Source organism: Jaculus jaculus, chromosome 6 (genome assembly GCF_020740685.1).
Source record: "Jaculus jaculus isolate mJacJac1 chromosome 6, mJacJac1.mat.Y.cur, whole genome shotgun sequence".
Lineage (NCBI taxonomy): Eukaryota > Metazoa > Chordata > Mammalia > Rodentia > Dipodidae > Jaculus > Jaculus jaculus.
In genome coordinates, this window is record NC_059107.1 from 81801770 (window position 1) to 81826220 (window position 24451).

Here is a 24451-nt window from a genome sequence, read left to right on the forward strand (position 1 = left end):
GATTGAGCAGGTGGAAAACAAAACAATTTGGAGGAGCATGCCCTTGAGGGAGGACCTTGTCAGAAACATTTGATTTTTATATACATTGTCCTAACCCTATCATGTACACATTATTCCAAAAGGACTGGATAGATGACATTTTATGAAATTTAGTGGATAATAGTTTTTTCTCCATATTAAAAAATAAGCTTACTGCAAATATGTAACTCTCTATGTTAGAGCCAAAGAAAATTTGCAAAAACTGCAAATTTGAAAATACATTATTCTATAATATTTGTCAGAGATCTTTGTAAGTTAAAACTGCTTGTTAAATATCATGGCAATTAATAAGTATCAAATAAATGTTAAGCATATGAATTCCTAAGCTTATCTTTAGTGTATAAAAAAGAAAATAGTAACAGACTCTAGATATAGTAAAATTGTCTAAGGGTTATTTCCAAAATAAATTTATATTATTAGTGAATATGTATATGTTACATTTATATCATAATACATGGTTTATAGTCAGTAATATGTGGGTGTAGTTCTACTTCCTTAAGTATGTTTATTGAGGCTAAGTTTTCAAAGCATGTTTGCTAAATCATCTATTAGTAACCAATATGTGTTTTGGAAAATGAGCACCATTTTTTTCAAAGACAACTCAAACAGTGATAAGAGCCCAGGAAATGCACTTCCTAAGCATTTCACAGTGGTTTCAGTTCTATCCTGTGTTACTACCTCACCTGGATTTTCTGTCCACTGCTTGATGTGGTGCAGAACTCCCAGCATGATCTAATTTATTTATACCTTCATAGTTCTAGTGCAGGCATATCAAGAAATCACACACAGTGAGATTTGTCCTAAGGGGATGTGAGGAGGGAGAAGGAAGTGTGTGTGTTTCTTTGAGGTGAGGTCTGGTCTCCTGATGCTTAGTCATGGTGCTCAGTTTTGTTAAAACTCCTGGCTGAAGTTGCCCTTGGAATCTAAACAGAACTAAAAAATAAAGGGATGCAGAAACTTAAGGATATTGACTGTCTAGTGAAGTGTAGCAACTTTTGAGTAATGATAGAGGTAAAAATAAAACACAAACCTAATGATCACATAAAGAATAGTTCCTGGATCAAGACAGGATATGTGAGGTGAGATGGGCTGAGTGCCCACTTCCAGCAGGAGTTCTGATTAATTTCAATAATCACTTGGGAGATACTTACAAATTAATTTGAATATTTTAATATAAACCTTGATATTGATGAGATGAAATGCCAAAATGAATCTAGTTGATGGTGATAGTGGCAAGTTAAAACCCTTTTAGATATACTTAGAAGAGATTAAAGATATTAAACGATGTAATATAAACAAGTAAGGGGAAATATAGTAGTGAAATGAAATATAAGAGTTTGGAAAGCAAATTGTGCAGAAATATCATGCCTATTAAAATCAGTGTATAAAAATTCAGAAATGTCATGATCCAATCATGCTTAAAATTAATTTTATTGATGATTTATAGTGAAAAGTAATCTAATAGACATGATAGCCTTTAAGTTTCCCTGAAGGGAAAGATACTAATGTGGATAGTGGAAACTTGTACCTAGAATTTAATAAGTGTAAATAGAACATCTAACCTATAATACATATATGTATAATATGTATATATTATATATATATGAAATATAATTAGGATTGTGGGACTATTTTTGATCACTTGTGTAAGATTAAGAGATGAAAATATTTGAAGAAAGATACTATTTCCAATTTCACGAACATTAAGTATATATATAAAATTATTTCATCAGAGCTTATATTTGCAGGATAAAGAAATTTCCCATAGGGGATAGTTGTAGATAGTCCTGACCTAAAATTCAAAGAAAACTTTACATATATGAACTTATATCAGGCATGATATCAAAAGATTTCATCTTTTTAAAATATTCTACTGTAGAAAATGATATGGTTTCCCCTTAAGATATTTTCCCTGAATATTTTATAGAACATCTTTCTGGTATATTCCTAAGAGTTGACTTTGAGGGTCATGTCTTTCAAAATAGCTTGAGACCTATTATGTTTTCATTCCTTTTTCATCATATTCACAAAAGAACTCAATGTGATAAATACTTATTACTCATCTTGTGTATTTGGTCGAGTCCTCTAGATCTATGCTTTGAATGAGAAGAGAGAACTAAATTTTAGGGGACTCAATAGTACATACAACATGGAGTTACCCAGAAGTACTTGGTAAATTCATGGAAGAAATGAGGACCCACACTACAAATTATAAAATGAATCCTGAGAAGAATAATATGTACAGGAAGTATTAAATCAAGGCTTAAAATAGGCAATGGATGGGAGTAGTTGAAGATGATAAAGATAAAGGCAGGGTGTTAAACCCCTTCTTACCAGAGTAGCACATTAAGGCTGGGTTTTACATATACTGGACACCCACAGGAATCATTTAATGTCACTAGAGGTATTTAATGCCAAAGAAGTTTCTCACCCTATCAGATAACTCTCAGCAGTTTTGTTTGTTTGTTGTTTTGTTTTGGTTTGTTTTGCTTTGTTTATTGAAGTAGGATTTCTCTGTGGCCCTAGCATACCTGGTATACACTATGTAATCTCAAGCTGGCTTTGTACTCATAGCAATCCTCCTACCTCAGCCTCCCCAGTGCTGGCATTAAAGGTGTACACCACCATGTCTGGCTCAACAGTTATTTTCCATGGCTATTAGTCTTTTCTGTATTCGGATGCTTTGACTTTGTTGACCTTGAAGGGACTGTTTCAAAATTACTTGAGCTAGTACAACTCAGTTTTCAAATGCAAACCAACTAATGCAGAGCTCATGCCCACGACCCATTTCCTATCCTGGCTCTAATTCACCAGGCCACTAACCACTTCCCCTGGTCACCAGACAGATGGGTATTACATATGTGTCTCTATATGCTGCAACTCACTGAAATCAAACTAACCAATCCTAAACTCCTCACCCTGTCTCTCCTCTACTTTACCTTGAAAACCACATAGCCTGCCCCTGCCCCCCACCTTCTTCTGAACAGCTTTTATGTACCTGTATCAGACCCCATGGTGTGTGCCCCTTCATCTTATGTCATATTTTCAACTATAGTTATTTTATCTCTGTATATGTCCTTATTAAACCTTAAATAATAAAGCATATTTTTTAAAGTATGAAAATAAATCTTAGTATAATATAAACTAAATAAATAGAAGTACTGTAATCCCAGTATGTTAATCAACACCCTTTATTTATAGAAAAATGACTTGTAATTCAATTGTTATTTTAAGTTTATGAATAAATCATGATTGAACCTCCTGTAAGTATGAGTTTAGTCTCAAAGGTGTAATTGATAGAGAATATTCCCTTCAAAAATAAGAAGAGTTGATTAGAAGTCCTATGAGCAATACATAGTCATAAAAGTCTAGTATTTTTCCCCTGCAGCTTAATTTGTAGCACAACATAAAGATAACCTCCACTTGGACAAGTTACTAAACTATATTACTTTTAAAGGAAAGGAAAATCTTTATACCATGTATAAAAATATGAAATTATACGTAACCTTATGCTAGTGTTATTTATGTAATTCCTTCAATATCCAATAAAAAACTTTAAAATATATCTTTTTTTGTTTTGTTTTGTTTTTTTGAGGCAGGGTCTCGCTGTAGTCCAGGCTGACATGGAATCAATTATGTAGTCTCAGGGTGGCCTTGAACTCATGGTGATCCTCCTACCTCTGCCTCCCAAGTGCTGGGATTAAAGGTGTGCACCACCACACCCAGCTCAAAATACATCTTAATTAAATATATTTCTGACAAGTCTATAAAACTGAATTTAGTTGACTTAAATTAATTGAGACTTGAGAATATGGTATTAGAGAAAAGGTTCTTTCAAGTCAATGAATGTGAAATGTTAGAACAATGAACCAAGTACAGTTAATAAGAATTGGGCCACACAAAATGAAGGGCTCTGCAGAACTTGTACTAAAGGCATTTTGCCACCTCTTTTGGTTGGACACTCCATTATGCAAAACATTTTTACCAAAAACAGTTGAGAACTTAAAAGGCCTTCAGATATAGAAAAGTAGTTCTGATGTCATGATTAAATGTGTGTTTGATCTTTTATGCCTTTTAACTTTTTATGCCTTTTCTTTCTCCTCTATGGTTGTATGATAAATGATTAATGTAATCACAATGTACCTTTAAGAAATAAACTTTTAGTGAGCTTAAATAAAAAACTGGCCATGATTTGGGTGGAGAATTGAGTAAAAAGATGCTAGTCCTGCTAGCAGATGGAAGGGCAACAAGGTAGGTGGCAGAGAGGGAAGCTGGAGGCAGAGCTGTGGCAGAAGGAACTTGGGAGTTTAAACAGATGGACGATGATGTATTAGTTGGCAAGAAAAGATACTGGTTGACAAGCAGGAGAATCTGTTGAAGAGCAGGATGGATAGGCAACCAGAAGTTGAGTAAGATGGACCTTTAATCGAAATAGGACAGTATTAGAGAACCCAAGTTTCAGAACAAATAGTTAAGAATCATACAATAGAACTATAAATTTTCCTTTTACTTGTGCCTTAGAAAGTACCTGTTGTTATAATCTTTAAAACCTCTTTAATAATGAACAAAGTCCTTATAGAGAAAATTTCTTTATTAAATTCAAAGATACCTGCCATGGAAAATTTTATTTTGTAAAATTATAATGGAACTAACATTTATTCTTTTTCTGAGGTTTGTATGTATAATAACATACACAAATATGCTCCTATAATTTGAGCTGTGGCTCTTCTATGTTAAAATATGAGAATATAGACAGAAAAATAATATTGAAATGAATTGGATGTAATGACAACTTGCATAAAAGAGAAGAGAAAATGTGAACATGATATTACCTTGGTAAAAATCCCTGTTCTTTTTGTCTACTGGAAGTAATGATAACCATGTGTCCATTAACATGCAGGAGATTGTTGTGCCTACTTCAGTCGCCTCATGCACCTACACTGCTCATCACCACATTCTTAGGCACTTCTTCTTACAAATATTGAGATAACTGTGTAAAACATTTAAACCTCCAGTTAATGACAGCTGCCATTATGGATTGGTATAAATGTGTTATGTAATATTTGCAGGAGAGCTGCCTTGACATAGCTCTACTGATTGAGTTTCAAACAGCTGCATGGGTTCCAAATTGGGGGGAAAAAAGACTTCCTTCTGCCATCTCTATAAACTAGAATAATTTCCTTAGTCTAAGAAACCACTACCAGGTACAATGGTAGACTTTAAGGAAAACATAAGAATGGATAAAATATTAACAGCACTTTCAGAGTTCACATTTTAATGAAATTACTCATATTTATACCCACCATATTCCAAGGTACAACTTAATAAAATGAGTGCTACATCCATATTTGTAAATCTCTTGAGGTCAGGAGTCACACCAATTTATTAATTATGTATTTTTTTGGCCCTTCTCTGTCCAGAGTCTCTGTGAACAGCAGTTCATTCTCTCTTACCATAAACAAAACTATTGAAAAAGGGAAGAGGGGTTGGGGAGATGGCTTAGCAGTTAAGGCATATGTCTGTGAAGCATAAGGACCCAGGTTCGATTCTCCAGATCCCACATAAGCCAGATACACAAGGTGGCACATGTGTCTGGAGTTCATTTGCAGTGGCTAGAGGACCTGGTGTGTTCATTCTCTCTCTATCTTTCTCTCTCCCTCTCTCTGTCTCTAGTAAATAAATAAATAAACATAATTCTTTTCTTAAAACGTACTTTAAAAAGGAAGAGCACAGGAAGTTCACTGACAAAGGTCGTTCTTGTAAAGAGACACAGTAGGTAGAAGTGAACGTGAAACAGTTACAGTCAAAACTAGAGAAGAACATCAGAGAGAACTTTTTCAATAAGGTAATGAAAAGATAGGTAAAGTAACTCAAAATATGCCCATAATGATTTGTTCTTTATAGTTATGGATGGAATGGTTCACACTCCAAGGAGATACCCATTCAATGAGCACAATGAAAGGGAAGATGCTACTGAGGTGATGCCAACCTGCACTGTCTCATTACTCCTGTCTGAGAGACTGATGGCCTCTCAGAAAGACAAAAGGATCAAGCAGAGACTGGAAGGTCCTGATGTTGCTGCAACACTAGGCTTAGCACAGAAAAGCTAAGTTTTCTTTTGTGTGTCTTCAGAATTTTTGTAAATATTCTTGATACTTTCCACAAACTTGCAAACATTCATATATTTATCTATTCAATGATATTCCAGACTTCTTATAATCAAAGGTTCATCTTTTTACATTTTAACTAAAATTGAGATAATGGTGCCAATGCAGTTAAAATTTAATTTTTAGTTTTGATCAAGTGAAACCTAAGTATTACCAGAAACTATGTAATCCATAGTTTTTAAGATAGGATACTTTGCTTGTGTGGAAAATTTGATGGATAAGGAATATGATGTCATTTGAATAAGTACATAAACTTCACCAGGTGTCTGATGTGTGTCTGCATCTAAAATATTATCAAATAACTTTATGAATGAAAAATGCTCAGCAAATTCCTATCAAAGAAGTATTGTTTCCTCTAAAGTATGCATGACTGATAAGAACACCTTTCATATCTCCCCCTGAGGAGATCTTAGAAGGCCACTTTTCCTACTTTTTAGGCCCAGTCTAAAAAGAAATGGTACTTTCCAGGAAAGTTTCCTAAATAAAAGTATTATTTCCCACTTTGTTCATCAGTTTCCCACTGGCTAGCATAGTGCCTTGAATATAGATGTTGCCCACTGACCATTTGTTGAACCAAAGATCTTATGAGTTATTGTTATAACAATTAATTCTTAGACATTATTGTCAAAGTCACATTGTCAAATTAGTACACTTTTAGAGACCCATTATGTTAACATACTTATCAAACTTAAGATGAATCTTGTAGAACTGAACTTTTTTAAATTTTTATTTATTTATTTGAGAGTGTCAGACATAGAAAGAGGCAGAGAGAAAGAAAGAGAGATTGGGCACATCAGGGCCTCCAGCCATTGCAAATGAACTACCTATGTATATGCCACCTTGTGATTCTGGCTTACAAGGGTACTGGGGAATCGAGCCTCCAACGGGGTCCTTTGGCTTCACAAGCAAGCAATTAACTGCTAAGCCATCTCAACAGCCCTGAACTTTTCAATAAAAGAATTCTGTTTTCAAATAGCTTAAACAAAAATTATTTATGGGAAGTATATAGGAACTGTTGTAGACTGCTCCACATTGCTGGGATGAACATCCAAACCAGACATGTTTATGGGAGAAAGAGGTTTATTTCAAACTTACAGGTCCAGTGGGAATTTCATTCAATGGTGGAAGAAGCGGCTTGCTTCTATAGATACAAACAGATAAAAATAGCAGCAAACAAAACACAAGTACCGGCACGTACACCAAAAGCAGCAAACACAAACTGGCAGTAAGCTAGACCCCATAGTTCACACTGTTCTCTGCATACCTTTAGGTTGGAATCCAGGTCTTCCCTCCATGATAACTTATGGCTTGACTCTAGGATCCAGCTCCAGTGACACCTCCTCCAGGCAGGTGGCTGGAGATTCAAGTTACAAGTTTGATCTCAATACCTGAGTCTATGGGGGTGGGGGGGTTTGACATCATACATTCAAATTACCACAGTAACACATGACTAAAGTCTATAGAAGAAAACATTGAGATAACTAGGGTTTTCTCAAAATTAGGTCTAGATGGAACTAAATATACCTCTAAGTTACGAATTATACATCTACAATGTCAGTTTCTCTGAATGTGGGCTACATTTTCAATGAAGACCAACTTCACTATACTTTGAGAAACTAAGACTTAAATATCTTTCTATTTTGCAGTACTCTATCCCCACCAGTGACAATATTTTCTACTTTTAAGCACAATTTATATTGTAAATGACTTTTTCTAGTAATTAAACAAGACTGGGTGAATTTAGGATGGTATGGCTATAGATGTAGTTCTAGTAATTAGAGTGAACATGCAAGAGAGGGTTTGTTTGTCTGTATGTATATGTATGGTATGTGTGCATGTATCTACATGAGTTTATACATGCAGGTGCACATGCATGTGGAGGCCAGAGTTTCACATTAAAGTAAGTATCTGCTTCAGTTATTCTCTGACCTTTTTTTTTTCTTTTTTTTTTTTTTTTTTTGAGACAGGATCTCTCATCATACTTGCAACTCACTTATTCAGATAAACTGGCCAGCCAGAAGGCCCCAGAAATCCCCTGTTTCTACCTCTCCCATGCTGGGGTGACATGTACACACCACCTTGCCTCATTTTTACATAGGTTCTAAGGATTTGCACTCAAATTCTCATGCTTACACAGCAAACATTTTGCCCACTATAGTATCTTCAAAGCTCTGAACATAGAAGTTTTATTGACATATTAATTTGAAATTTTTCATTTGAAAGCATTTGACTTAAAACTTGAAAAGATAGTATGTCTGACAAAAGTATTATGCTTCAATTATATTAATAAAGGATACATTGTGTCGTATCATATGTAAGTGAATGAATATTAGTGAGAAAACTAATTAAAACATCTTAAATATTATTTATCATGTTATCAGACTCCTTGAGAACAATTCTTCTTGATTTACCTAACGGGTTCATAATAGTTATAGGGGAATAGAATACAAGAGAGTAGCATTGATAAGGAAGGGACAGATTGTATGACACAAGGTTTTAGAAATGAATGAACTACTTAGTAAACAAAGATCTAAAGATCTAGACCAAAAAAAAAAAATGAATGTATCTAACTGAATCTGAATCTGTATTATGATCATAAAATGACTTGATACTTGACATAGTGCAGACCTGTATTTCCAGTACTCAGGAGGCTGGAGTGAGGGGATCTCTTATTTGAGACTCAGCTGAATTTGAGAAAGAATTCCAGGCCTGTTTGTGTCACACTCCAATGCTCTTTTCTCAAAAGAGAGAAGAAAAAGAAATATGAGGGACAGGAGAGAATAAGAGGAGAGGCTAGAAATAGTGAAATTTTTATTTGGCATTTATTAAGTGTTAAATTCATGGAAAGTTCCTAAGAGTAGGTCTAAATAGAAATAATAATAAAGATACTGTGCAAAGTGATTTTGTGTGCCCAAATACTCAACTAGAAGAGAAAGAACAAGACTTGGTGTTTAGATATATTTGGATGAAACCTTTATAAGAGAGCATGGATATGAAATATTGTTGATTTCAGATAAATGTCATAGTTTAATCATTTTGGTAGAGTAAAAGAAAGTTACTTGGCACAGTAATTGTTTTTGAAGATTTTTAAAAATGAAACAACCCCCCAATTTGTTTTTCCTATGTTCTCTGTTGTAGTGGGAAGTAGCCCTCATTTATAGAAATATGAATGCCTTTAGTCAAAGCCCTGTTTTAATATAAGTTGACCTTAAGACATGATTATTGCTGTGATGGATAAAATATCTTTGGCAATTCAAAGTGAAATAAATTAAGTATCTATTTGTCAATCCATTGAGAATAAAATGAAATCTTCCAGTGGGAGAAGGTAATATAACAGTTCAAATCAATCTTCAGTTTTATCCAGGGAAATTAAATTTGTGAATACTGTGCTTCAATGTTTGATGTTCTATTATTTAGGCAGAACTATAGGATGAAAATGAATTTTAAAGCATGAATGTTTGAAAATTCAATAAAATTAAAATGGCTGTTTTCTCAACTGTACAATTCTTGATTCACTTTTAATTTCATGTCATTATTTTTTGAGTTTAGAGAGAATTCGTTAATGAATTACTTTTGCTTCTCTGAATTTTCTATCTCAGGTAGGGTCTCACTCTAGTCCAGGATGACCTGGAATTCACTATGTAGTCTTAGGGTCGCCTCAAACTCTTGGTAATACTCTTACCTCTGCCTCCAGAGTGCTGGAATTAAAGGTGTGTTCCAGCAGACCCAGATATAAGAAACATTCTTAAGACAAGATGCTTAAGTGAGGATGCTGAGAAGGAGGTTCCTGGGGCTTGCCAGCTAATTAGTCTAAAAAAATTAGTGAGCTCTAGTTTCAGCAAGAGACATTGTCTCAAAAAAATGTAGAAAATGATGGAGAAAAACATCCAGCTTTAGTCTCTGACCTCCACACATGTGCACATCTACCCACCACTGCATATGTACTCACATACATATGAACATGCATACACGTGGGAAGAAAGAAGTGTCAATGAAACTCCTCTGTGATTCATGCCAGAGTGCTTTTTAGATCTTAGCCACAGCAGTTCATGTCCATCAAAATGTTTCTTTTTTATAATGTCTATGTTTATCCCCTTTGATCTATGCTGCTCTCATTCTCTTGGTTAGAGAATCTGCTTTATACAGATGGTGGCAAGTACCAGGGAGACCCAGGACTCATCAAAGGATGAGAAGAGAAGGCCAAGTACCTAGCACTGATAATATTTCTAGCACACCCAGCAGGACCCAGGAAACACTGCAGAGGAAGTGGTGAATCAAATACCAGTGCTGCTTTCACTTCTAGCCAGTGATCATGGGGAAGATGGTAGATACTACAGAGACCTAAAACTCATCAGAGCAGAAAAATGAGAGGCTGCCAAGAGCTCAGAGTAAAGGAATCTTCTATCATAACCACCAATGCTCAGGGAACATTGCAGAAGAGATGGAAAGAATGTAAGGGCCACAGGGCAAGAAAGCATACTGTGAGGCACTGTCCTCCAGGAATATACTTACTGGTGCATTCATAACCCAACAGTGATTACAGATACCCCCACTGAGGATGGTCCTTAGTGGAATGGGGGGTGGTAAAGGAAAAAGAAGAGAAATCTGATGGGAATACTATAGATTTGTAGTAGGTTCATATATTAAAGTCCCCAATAAAAATTATTAAACAAAATCCCCCAAAATTTTAGTCTCATATAACATAAGAATAGTCATGAACAATAGAAGGGCAGCAGGGTGATTTTAATAAAAAATTATATTCATGTACAAAATTGTTATAATGAAACCCATCATGTATACTTAATATATGCTAATAATAAGAAGAAAAAAGAATAAACGTGTGAATTAGGCATTCAAGTTGTTAGAATCTTTAATTATGGTATTAAAAATGATAAGGATTATATTAGCCCAGCAATGTGTAAATATTTAAATAGATGCTAATTGTAGACAAATTTTAAAGATTATACCTGCTACCAACTAGGTCAATTAGGGGAAGAATACAAATGAATGTAGTATGTTCATCTCCAATATCTATCTGTATCTATCTCAAAACAAACTTGTGCCCTGTTAAGTGTATTTTACTGACAGAGTAAGGCATTATTTGAAGGGAGAAAATGGTGACACCAACATGTGTCCATCTTGTTTTTCCTCCTGAGAACTGTGATGAGTGTTTTGCATATTTACTTAAATTCTACCTTAGGAGTAACTCATTAAATCATTTAAAATGTATTGATAAATCCAAATATTTCAATGTTGCTCAGAAAGTTATATTTTGCCATATGTATGCTATATACATGGTTAGTGGATAAATATAAAAGAAAGATAGCACTCCGTCTTTACCTATGATTGGTGTTCGGAATGGATTGAATGTTTGAACTATAAAGTGACATATCAAAAATGCATACTAGTGTAATGGAAAGTAAATATATTCACAAGCAGTATAAATGACTAAAGGACAGGGCTGGAGAAATGGCTCACTGGTTAAGATACTTTCTTACAAAGCCTAATGGCCCAAATTTGATTCCCTAGTACCCACGTAAAGTCAGATGCAAAAAGTGGTTCATATTTCTGGAGTTTGTATTCAGTGGCAAGAGGCCCAACATACTTGCTCTTTCTCTGTCCTTGTAAATGTGTGTGTGTGTGTGTGTGTGTGTGTGTGTGTGTGTATAAATATATATATATATACTTAAAATAATTATGGACAGTTTGAGTTAATTTTGAAAACTTATTTATGTTTACTTTTGATTGTGATTTAGGATTAATTTAGCAAAAAGATATATGGAAGGATGTTTGCAGATGATGTAAGAAATTAGCAATGTAATAACAGTAGAAATCAGAATTCTTCTGTGTAATAGATGTGAAAAGGACATAGCAAATTCAGAGTCATTTAGAAATAAGAATGAAGGCAGGCAAAATCTTGGATCATTTCCTTTCCTTGTTCATGTTACCCTGTGAATGGATGGCAGTACTTTGAAGCAGACAAAGCTTTCTCTTTGTTTTTAATAAGGACACTTCAGAGAGGGTACAGCAACAAAAGCTCATAGAGGTGCCTCCCTGTGTTAAGCTCCTGTCAAACGCTCTGCTGCCTGTGTATGCCAATCAAAATATGAGCTGAACATTGTGTGAATCTTACTATTTTCTAAGACTTTCAGGGAAAAGTTTAAAAGCAGGCTATTTGTACTGAAGGTAGTTATTGAAATATATCTCACTTATTATGCCACAATCATTCGTAAGAGTTAGAGCACAGTGGAGTAAGTCCTTTCCCTTGTGTTTCTGCACTATATACATGTGTTCACAGAGACTGTGGGGTTCATGTCTTGGCAGAATGAGTTCTTTGACTGTGATTTGGCACTAGAATTGATACAGGAATCCAGGCCTGAAGAATGTGCATGCAACCTGGTTTCAATGGTGGATGCACAACTATATATAAGCCCAGCACTCAAGAGACTGAGGCAGGAGGTTCTAGAATTTAAGGCCAGCCTGAGCTGTTCAGCAAGAATGTGCTTGGCATTTTTTAATTACTATTTTGTTCAATTCCATTTCTTACTGTACTACATTAAGAAAATGCTTACTTTATCAAAATGTTTGTTTGGGGCTGGAGGGATGGTCAAGGCATTTGCCTGCAAAGCCAAAGGACCCAGGTTCAATTTCCCAGGACCCACGTGAACCAGATGCACAAGGGGGCTCACATGTCTGGAGTTCATTTACAGTGGCTGGAGGCCCTTGTGTACCCCTTCTCTTACTTTCTCTTATTTAAAAAAAAAAAAGAAAGAAAAAAATCTTTGTTTTATGGATGAAAACTACTGCTTTTTTTTTTTTTTTTTTTTGCTTTTTACCTTTATTTTGTTTCCCCTTTTACAGTTAGACATCTTAAAGCTAGTTATTCTATTCAATGATACTCTAGGCTAAAATGATTTGTTTTTTTAATTACTATCATGTTAAAAACCTCTTTAACTGTGAAAGATATCACACTTTCCTTTCAGATTTTCAGTGTATATGTGTTGAAAACATAAATAGGTATACAATTATGGGTTACATGTAGGACCTCAACTGGTCTGAAGGACTAGAAATTCAAATGTTAAATGATGAAAGTACTCTGTCCAAGTTTACTTGTTTGTAAGAGATACAAATATGATAAAATGAAACAGTAATATTTCAAAGGGCTATTTCTGAATAAATTATTTTTTTTCAAAACATTTAAAGATACATGCCACATATCTGACAACTAGAAAGTGTACTTTGTCTGTAAGAGATGAAGCTGCCAATGAAGTTGTTCTGTTTGAATTATATATGATGGTTTTATATTATAGACAGAATCTATAGCTTCTTTCTTAAAATAACAGAGCCTAGTTGTAAGGGAGAAATATCACTATTTTCTCCATGAATTACTGTCACAGTAAAATACTAAGGAATGATACTGAAATGTAGAGGGTTTGTATTAATAGACCCATATTGTTAAGATACCACACATTCAAAAGAAAACATCTATTCATACCTAAGAATAATAATAAATACTATTGTGGTAGTTCCATCAAATACTGGGCTACAAACCAGAAAACCTGAATTAAGTCACTTGAGAGTTAGATAAGTGTCTTAATTTCTCTAAACTTTAAGTTACATTTCATCTTTAAAATGGAGATAAGTGAATAATTATCTTTACCAATTCTCAAATTGCTGATCAAGCATACATGACATGCTCATGGAATTGCTTACTTACCTCCTTAAAAAACAAACAAACAAAAACAGGAAACGCCATTTGGTAAAAATATCAGTTAGTAGAGCCATTAAGGAAAACAGCAAGATAGTTGTACAAAACACTAAAAATGTATGCTATAGAAATACTTTTATTGGGTATATATCCAAAGGAGAAAAATCTTCATACCAAAAGAAGCTTACTCAGTACATTTACTTTAGCAGTTTTCACAATACCCATTTAGCAAATGAATGGAAAATAAAATGTGGCATATTGTACAGTAGAATACTCCTCAGTCATAAAACATAATTAAATCCTGTCTCTTGTTGCAAGATAGATGAAACTGGAGAGCACTACACTAAGTGAAATAAGCCAGGCTCAGAAAGGTGAATAGCATAGATAGTCACTCATGTATGAACCAGTCGGTCAGTCAACCTTTTGTGGAAGTAAAAAATGGAATAGTCAACAATAAAGAGAGAAATGTATGAAGAGAGGAGACAGAAAAAACAAAGGAGAATATTTAGGGACAGAGAATGGTGTTACGAGTGTAGATAAGAAGGGTGGACAGGACTTGATCAATGTAGGATGCTTACATGTATGAAAATATTACAATAGACCCCATTAATTTGCATAAAAGTGATGTGTCAAAATGTAAAGCTGAGCATGGTGAAACATACTTGTAATCAAGAAGCTGAGGCAAGAAAACTTAAAGTTTGTGACTGTCAGGATTACAAAGTGAAACCTTGTCTCCAAAAAGAAAAAGCTTAATTTTGTGAGTGGGTGGGGGAATGTTTCAAGGAAGGATCTCAACCTACCCAGGTTGACTTCAAACTCACTCTCTAGTCACAGGTTGGACTAGAACTCACAGTGATCCTCCTGCCTCAGAGTGAAGAATCAATTTAAATTCTAACAAAATTAATGCATATATTATTAGTTAATAAAGTTGACTTGTATATGATGAGTATCTATGGTAAATTATCCAGAGAATGTAAAACATGGACAATGCTAAAAATGCCTCCCACAACAGGTCTGTTGTATAATGATGGTGCATCTCTCGTCAGTTCCTTAAACACCTAACTCACGATTCTGCTACAATCCATCTGCCTTACTATTTCACAAATAATTCTGATAGGGAGGAACAGATTCACCAGAAAAATAAAGGTGATGGGTATGTGTTACTTTAGGGTCTCCAATCTAAAGTTAAGCCATCTGCAGAATTTATATTAAGGGCTTGATATCACCATTAAAATGTAATGCTATCACTTTCTTAAGTATCTTTTCAATGATTACCCATACTTAATAGTGGTATTATTAAAAAAAGGTTTTAAAATCATTGCTAGGTTGTTAAAGTAAACTGTAACTAGGAAAAGCTCATTTTCCCTTGTGAGACAGAATTCTGTAAGTGGGATAGACAAAAAATAAAAATGGAGCCTAGGGATATTATTTTATTTTAAACTTTATTTGCATATTTTTTTATTTTCTTATTTATCTTTGTTATTTTCAAGGTAGGATCTCACTCTAGCTCAGGGTGACCTGGTGCTCACTCAGTAATTCCTTCCAGGCTTGCCTTAAACTGATGGTCATCCTCCTACCTCTGCCTTCTAAGTGCTGGGTAGCATGTGCTACCATATCTGGTTTGATTTTTTTACATTTATTTTATTTTTTTGAGACAGAATCTCTTTGTACCCAGGCTAGGTTTGAACGTGATCCTCTAGCTCAGCCAGCAAGTGCTAGTATTAGAGCTTAGAGCCTTAAAATATTCTTTATAATATTTTTATCTGTACAATATAATTGATGTTTGTTGTTAGTTGTAATTAAATTTAAATTGTAATTTCTTTTACTGAGTCACCCAACAATTTACTCATTTTTTGATATCTTTTCCAAGAATATTACTTGAAAACATACCTATATTAATTATGAAATTATCTCATAACAAAATTTTGTTCATTTATTTTTCTCAGAATTTCAATGTGCATTTACATAATTTGAAATTTTGAAGGATTTGATCAGAATTAAGTTTTCCTTTGTTAAGTTTCCAAAAAGGATTTTGGGTGTATTCAGTACTTTCAGCTGTGGCATCAGGTACATCCCAAAGAACCATCCTGCAGAGCTGTCTAGCAGTTCATAGAAGAGAGGGAGTCATTATGGCAACACCAATGCTTTATGTGTCAAGAAACAAAATGCAATTGATAAATCCTGCAGTTTATTCCTTTATAGTAGCAAAAAGGCTTTCATAAGATGCAGAGCCAATAAGAATCTTAGAGTTGTGTGACATAATTAAAATTATCCAGTGATATTAAAATATGAGTTTCTCATGAGTAAGATGCATATGAAGAGAAATAGACATAGAGGCTATTGTAATCCTCATCTACCCAGTAATTATAGTGATAAAGATAGTTGGCAATTGATATCAAACATTATTAGCAATAAAAAGTCTATTTATTGAGTGATAGAGATATAGATGAGACCACTTAGTCATTTGATTGAATTATTTCTTCACTAACACTAATTTGAAATATTCAAACTCATTTTATTCACTTAAAATGATATTTATTTGCTATGGATGTTATTTATTTAATACTTTGAAGTTTAATATTTGAAGATTTTTTGGCATAACATGAATTCAACTGTATGAGAGTTTTTGAACCTTTCATTGTCTTGAGCAGGGAGTTATGTTCACCCATATAACTTTAAAACTTAGGACATGAGATGGAAAGCATCCTGCTGAGGTTTTATTGGGTTACATGTAGTGTGTAGTGAAACCTTGATTTGCCACAGTGCTTCGTTTTCAAACTCTTTAAGCAGATCAATAGTGATGGGAATGGGAGATCTTTGGATAGAGCATTTAGTCAAAGATTATAGAGCCCCTTGGATCCAGAATATAAAATAATACTTTTAATATAAAAATTGATGTGGGGTTGGAGAGATGGCTTAGCAGTTAAGGAACTTGCCTGCGAAGCCTAAGGACCCAGGTTTGATTCCCCAGTACCCATATAAGCCAGATGCACAGGGTGGCACATGCATCTGGAGATTTTTTTTTTTTTTTTTTTGTGGCTAGAGGCCCTGGCACACCCATCTCTCTCTCTGGCTCTCTCTCTCTCTCTCTCTCTCTCTCTCTCTCTCTCATTCCCCTTCTCTCATAAATAAATAAATAAATATAAAATATTAAGAAAAGATTGATGTGACTTTCTCTTTTCAGTTTGCATATATGTTTCCTCATTCCCACCTGCCCTATTATTTTGTTATAAATTCAGTTCACTGGTAATGAAAGCCCATGCACATGTGTGTGTGTGTGTGTGTGTGTGTGTGCGTGCGCGCGCCTGAATATGCACACAGATGTGTGTATATGTATATGTGTGATTTAAATTATATCTCAAAAAGGAGGAAAAAGCAATCAAAAAGGAAGAAACAAACTGGGTTTGGTGGCACATGCCTTTAATCACAGCACTCATTAGTTCAAGGCCACTCTGAGTCAACATAATGAATTTCAGGTCATCCTGGACTAAAGTTAAACCCTAACTCAGAAAAAAAGAAGGAACATATATACATATACATATAAATGCACATGTATGTGTGTATGTGTGTGTGTGTAAATATATATATATTTACATACATACATATATATATATATATGGCATCTTTCATTCTTTAAATTGGAGATGGTCTTGCTAGAGCATTTATATGCTCCTTAAATAAAATTATATCTTTCACTTATAATTCCTTAGCTGTTTGGTATGGGAGGCATTATTTTTACTACTTTACAGATGTGAAGAAAAATTCAGAGAAGTTGGTTTCATACATATCTGAAAGTTAATCAAACATGCACATTTCTTTCTGGCCAGATAATTGTGGGACCCCACTTTTTACTAGTGGATGATGTGACTACAGCTTTTAGTCTTTTTAAACATGAATTAGATTTCTTAGGTATTATTCATTTATTCAAAATTATTTGTTAGTATTTCCTAATTACATAAGCCTTCTTCTGTCTTAGCACTCCCAATAATAAGTAGCTCATTTCTTCTGTTTTAATGATTTCAAAATTAGCATGTTATAGAAATTAATATCCTAGGATCTTTTATTGTATAAGAGTTGGAAGCAAATTGATGAAACAGAAGAGTTATATTATAGGATGCAGGCAACAAACAAGTTATGTTTTATCTGAATGCCTAGAAACATACATGACTGAATTCCTTTCTCTGCTTTTTTACGGAAACCTTATATACTTCAAAGACAAGTCATCATTTCTGGTTTTGTAATTCCAAAAGCACTAATAAAACCTTCATTAATTTTCATCAAATTCAAGTCTATTCTTTTAAAAATATTTTTGTTTATTTTTATTTATTTGAGAGCAACAGACAGAAAAAGAGGAAGAGAGAGAGAGAGAGAATGGGTGGGCTAGGGCATCCAGCCACTGCAAACAGACTCCAGACACATGCAACCCCTTGCGTATCTGGCTAACGTGGGTCCTGGAGAATTGAGCGTCAAACCGGGGTCCTTAGGCTTCACAGGCAAGAGCTTAACCACTAAGCCAATTCTGCAGCCCAAATTCAAGCCTATTCTTTTTTTGGGGGGGGGGCAGAAGAATCTAGTTTATTTATTTATTTTTTGTATTTTTAAAAAAATTTTTATTAGCATTTTCCATGATTATAAAAAAATCCCATGCTAATTCCTTCCCTACCCCCCCTTTCCCCTTGGAAATTCCATTCTCCATCATATTACCTCCAGATCACAATCACTGTACTTACATATATACAATATCAACATATTAAGTACCCTCCTCCCTTCCTTTCTCTTCCCTTTATGTCTCCTTTTTAACTTACTGGCATCTGCTACTAAGTATTTTCATTCTCATGCAGAAGCCCAATCATCTGTAGCTAGGATCCACATATGAGAGAGAACATGTGGCACTTGGCTTTCTGGGCCTGGGTTACCTCATTTAGTATAACCCTTTCCAGGTCCATCCATTTTTCTGCAAATTTCATAACTTCATTTTTCTTTACCGCCGAGTAGAATTCCATTGTATAAATGTGCCACATCTTCATTATCCACTCATCAGTTGAGGGACATCTAGGCTGGTTCCATTTCCCAGCTATTATGAATTGAGCAGCAATAAACATTGAGAGCTCATACTTCTAAGGAAATGAGATGATTCCTTCGGATATATGCCTAGGAGTGCTATAGCTGGGTCATATGGTAGATCAATCTTTAGCTTTTTTGGAACCTCCACTCTGATTTCCACAATGGCTGGTCCAGATTGCATTCCCACCAGCAGTGTAGAAGGGTTCCTCTTTTCCACATCCCCGCCAACATTTATGATCATTTGTTTTCATGATGGTAGCCAATCTGACAGGAGTGAGATGGAATCTCAATGTAGTTTTAATCTGCATTTCCCTGATGGCTAGTGACGTAGAACATTTTTTTAGATGCTTATATAACATTTGTATTTCTTCCTTTGAGAATGCTCTATTTAGCTCCACAGCCTATTTTTTGATTGGCTTGTTCGATTCCTTATTATTTAACTTTTTGAGTTCTTTTAATCCTCTATCAGATATATAGCTGGCGCAGATGTTTTCCCATTCTGTAGGTTGCCTCTTTGCTTTTTACACTGTGTCCTTTGCAGTGCAAAATCTTTGTAATTTCATGAGGTCCCAGTGATTAATCTGTGGTTTTATTGCCTGGGCAATTGGGGTTATACTCAGAAAGTCTTTGCCAAGACCAATATGTTGAAGAGTTTCCCCTCCTTTTTCCAATAGCAGTTTCAGAGTTTCCGGTCTGATGTTAAGATCTTTAATCCATTTGGACTTAATTCTTGTGCATGGCAAGAGAGAAGAATCTATTTTCATCCTTCTGCAGATATATATCCAGTTTTCCCAACACCATTTGCTGAAGAGGCTGTCTTTTCTCCAATGAGTATTTTGGGCATTTTTATCGAATATCAGGTGGCTATACCTACTTGGGCTTACATCTGGGTCCTCTATTCTGTTCCACTGATATAAATGTCTATTTTTGTGCCAGCACCACACTGTTTTTGTTACTATGGCTCTGTAGTGTAGGTTAAAATCAGGTATGAAGATACCACCAGCCTTATTTTTGTTGCTTGGCATTATTTTAGATATTCGAGGTTTTTTATGATTCCAAATGAATTTTTGGATTGTTTTTTCTATTTCCATGAAGAATGCTTTTGGAAATTTGTTAGGGATTGCATTAAATGTGTAGATTGCGTTTGGTAGGATTGCCATATTCACAATATTGATTCTTCCAATCCAGGAACAAGGGATGTTTCTCCACTTTCTAGTGTCTTCTGCAATTTCTCGCTTGAGTGTTTTAAAGTTCTCATTATAGAGATTCTTTGCTTCCTTGGTAAGGTTTATTCCAAGGTCCTTTTTTTTTTTTTTTTTGATGCAATTGTGAATGGGAGTGATTTTCTGATTTCGTCCTCTGTGTGTTTGTTGTTAGCATATATGAAGGCTACTGATTTCTGTGTATTTATTTTGTATCCTGATATATGGCTGTAGGTTTTGATCAGCTCTCACAGTTTGCTAGTAGAGTTTTTAGGGTCCTTTATGTATAGAATCTTGTCATCTGCAAATAATGATAACTTGATCTCTTCCTTTCCAATTTGTATCCAATTTATGTGTGTCTCTTTCCTTATTGCTATGGCTAAGACTTCAAGAACTATATTAAATAAAATTGGAGACAGTGGACACCCTTGTCTTGTTTCTGGTTTTAGTGGAAAAGCTTCCAGTTTTTCGCCATTTAGTAATATGTTGCTTGTAGGCTTGTCAGAAATAGCTTTAATTATATTGAGATATGGTCCTTCGATTCCCAGTCTCTGTAGGACTTTTATCATGAAGGGATGTTGGATTTTGTCAAATGTTTTCTCTACGTCCAATGAGATGATCATGTGATTTTTGCCCTTCAACCCGTTTATATACTGTATTACATTTATAGATTTGCATATATTGAACCATCCCTGCATCTCTGGGATAAAGCCTACTTGGTCATGGTGAATGATCTTTTTGATATACACTTGTATTCTGTTTGCCAATATTTTGTTGAGAATTTTTGTATCTATGTTCATGAGGGAGATTGGTCTGTAGTTTACTTTTTTTGTTCTATCTTTGCCTGGTTTTGGTATCAGGGTGATGTTGGCCTCATAGAAGGAGTTTGGTAGAATTCCTTCTTTTTCTATTTCCTGGAAAAGCTTAAGAAGCAATGGTGTTAGCTCTTCCTTAAAGGTCTGGTAACATTCAGCAGTGAATCCATCCGGCCCTGGGCTTTTTTAGTTGGGAGATTATTGATAATTGTTCAGAACTCCATGTTTGTTATAGATCTATTTAAGTGATTTGTCTAATTTTGATTTAATTTAGGTAGGATGTATAAATCAAAGAAATCAGCCATTTCTTCCAGATTTTCATATTTGTGGAGTATATGCTTTTATAGTATGTCCTTATGATTTTTTGAATTTCTCTGGAATCTGTTGTGATGTTACATTGTTCATCTCTGATTTTATTAATTTGTGTCCCTTCTCTCTTTCTTTTGGTCAAATTTGCTAAGGGTTTGTCTATCTTGTTTAGCCTTTCAAAGAACCAAGTCTTTGTTTCATTAATTCTTTGGATTGTTTTCTTTGTTTCTATTTCATTAATTTCTACCCTAATTTTTATTATTTCTTCCCACATACTGATTTTTGGTTTGCCTTGTTCTTCTTTTTCCAAGGCCTTAAGTTGGAGCATTAGGTCATCTATTTGCAACCTTTCTAATTTCTTAATATAGGCACTTAAAGCTATAAATTTACCTCTTAGAACTGCCTTCATTGTGTCCCAGAGATTTTGGTATGTTGTGTTCTCATTATCATTTGACTCTATAAATTTATTGATTTCCTTCTTGATTTCTTCCTTGACCCATTCATCATTTAGTAGTGTATTGTTTAGTTTCCATGATTTTGTGTATGCTCTATAGCCTTTCTTGCTACTGATTTGTAGTTTACTTCCATTGTGGTCAGATAGAATGCAAGGAATTATTTCAATTTTCCTGAAATTGTTAAGATTTGCTTTGTGTCCTAATATATGGTCTATTTTAGAGAATGTTCCATGTGCTGCTGAAAAGAATGAATATTCTTCATTATTTGGGTGAAATGTCCTCTATATATCTGTTAGGTCCATTCCTTCTATGACCTCATTTAGTCCAGATGCCTCTCTGTTTATTTTTTCCCGGCATGACCTTTCAATTGATGAGAGTGGAGTGTTAAAGTCACCCACCACCACTGTGTTTGATGTTATCTGTGACCTTAGTTCTAGAAGTGTTTTTTTGATGAATTTGGGAGCCCCTATGTTAGGTGCATATATGTTTAGGATTGTAATGTCCTCCTGTTGGAGTGTTCCCTTGATCAATATCAAGTGACCTTGCTTATCTTTCTTGACTAATGTTGGACTAAAGTCTACCTTGTCAGATATTAGGATAGCAACCCCTGCTTGTTTTCTAGGCCCATTTGCTTGAAACACCGTCTTCCAACCTTTCACCTTAAGATAATGTCTATCCCTTGTAGAAAGGTGAGTTTCTTGGAGACAACAAATTGTTGGATCCTTCTTTTTAACCCAGTCTGCAAACCTATGTCTTTTTGTTGGGGCATTGAGGCCGTTGATATTAAGAGATATTATTGGAAGGTGTGTATTTAAGTTTGCTTTTTGTGTGTGTGTGGTTCTGGTTCTACCTGTGCTCTCTTGTGTTAACTAGTATTTGATTATTGCTTGTTTTTTCTAGGTTCCTTATATGTGTGCTTTTCCTTTTCTTCAGCATGGAGGTTTCTATCAAGTAGTTTATGTAGAGCTGGGGTTGTCTTCAAATACTCCTTTAACCTGCTTTTGTCATGGAATGTCCTTATTTCTCCATCTATTTGAATGGATAGCTTTGTAGGATAAAGTAACCTTGGTTGATAGTTGTTATCGTTCAGAACTTTGAATATATCACTCCAAGCCCTTCTGGCTTTAAAAGTTTGTGTTGAATAATCTGCTGTAATCCTGATGGGCTTGCTTTTGTAGGTAACTTGATTTTTCTCTCTAACTGCTTTCAATATATTTTCTTTGGTTTGTGTGTTTGGAAGTTTGATTATAATATGGCAAGGAGAGGTTCTTTCCATGTTTTGTCTTGCTGGGGTTCTAAAGGCTTCCTGTATCTGCATTGGCACCTCTTTCCCAATTTGGGGGAAATTTCCTTCTATGATTTTGTTGAAGATGCCTACTATGCCTTTGGAGTGGATTCTTCTCCCTCTACTATGTCCTGAATTCTTATATTTCATCTTTTCATAGTGTCCCGAATATCTTGAAATTCCCATTCATACTTTTCTATAAGCTTTCTTTCTCTTTGTTGGACTGTATTAAATCTGCCATCTGGTCTTCTAGCTTAGATATTCTGTCCTCTCCTTCATCCATTCTACTGGTGAGATTTTTTAGAGTTTTTTATTTCATTAACTGTGTTCTTCATTGCTAGTAATTCTGACTGGTTTTTCTTTATTATTTCTATTTCCTTATTTATGTCTTGTACTGCCTTCTTTATTTCATGAAATTGGTGTCCTGCGTCTTGTTTGATTCTTTTGATTTCCTGTTTGAGTTCCTCTTTGACTCCTTTGATTTGTTCTCTGACTTCTTTGAACATATTTACAATCATTCTTTTGAAATCTTTCTCAGGCATTTTCTCTATCTCGTTCTCACTGGAGGTCATTTCTGATGCATTAATACTTTTAGGTGGATTTATATCGTCATGCTTTTTAGTGTTTTTTTGTGTTACAATGTATATATTTTTGCCTTTTCGATTAAGTTAATGCTTGGATTTTATAGCTAGCTGGGTATTCTTAGCTGTATCAATTGATGTGATGTTATATATTTTCAGCGTAGGAGTTTAAGGTATTAGGTGTGGCTCTTAAGACTCTCAGAGTGTCAACAAAGGTGTTCCCAGGGGTTGAGTTTCCCTGCTATGGGAGTATTCAAGTAGGCTGAGTGGAGTAAAATACAGGTAGATTCTAAAATTTAACTAAATACTGTACCCATTCAAACAAAAAAAGTATGTATGCCAGAGTAGTTATTATAACAACCAGATCCTCTATCAACAAAGAGCTTAAGATTTCTGGTCTGTTGAGGGATCCAATTCAGCTTGTGACCAAGTGAGACCCTTCCCTGTTGCAATACCAGTTACCTTGATGAATTTGGTCTCACTCAAGTTGCTTCCTGGGTCATCGGTCTGCTGTTCTGATTTGTGGAGCTGGACACTGGCTTTTCCTGCAGGTCAAACTGAGCCTGGCAAGTGTGGCCCTGCAGATCAGCACCCTTGCTGCTGGAACTGCTGCAGCTAAAGCTGCGGCTGCTGGTTCTGTAGCCGCTGATACTGAAGCTGCTGTTGCTGGGTCCACTGCTGCTGCTGCTTCTGCTGCTGCTGCTGCTGTAGCTGCCACTGCTAGAGCCACTGCTACTGCTGAAGCTGCTGATGCTGGGTCCACTGCCACTGCTGCCACTGAGGCTACTACTGCTGGATCTGCTCCTGCTGCCTCTGAAGCTGCTGC

At 35.1% G+C, this 24451-nt stretch overlaps 1 protein-coding gene across 3 annotated transcripts in view; it reads left to right on the forward strand.

Annotated features, from left to right (window-relative positions):
* Cntn1 (contactin 1) overlaps nucleotides 1-24451 on the forward strand; it is a 381249-nt gene that overhangs the window by 128720 nt on the left and 228078 nt on the right. The window lies entirely within an intron of this gene.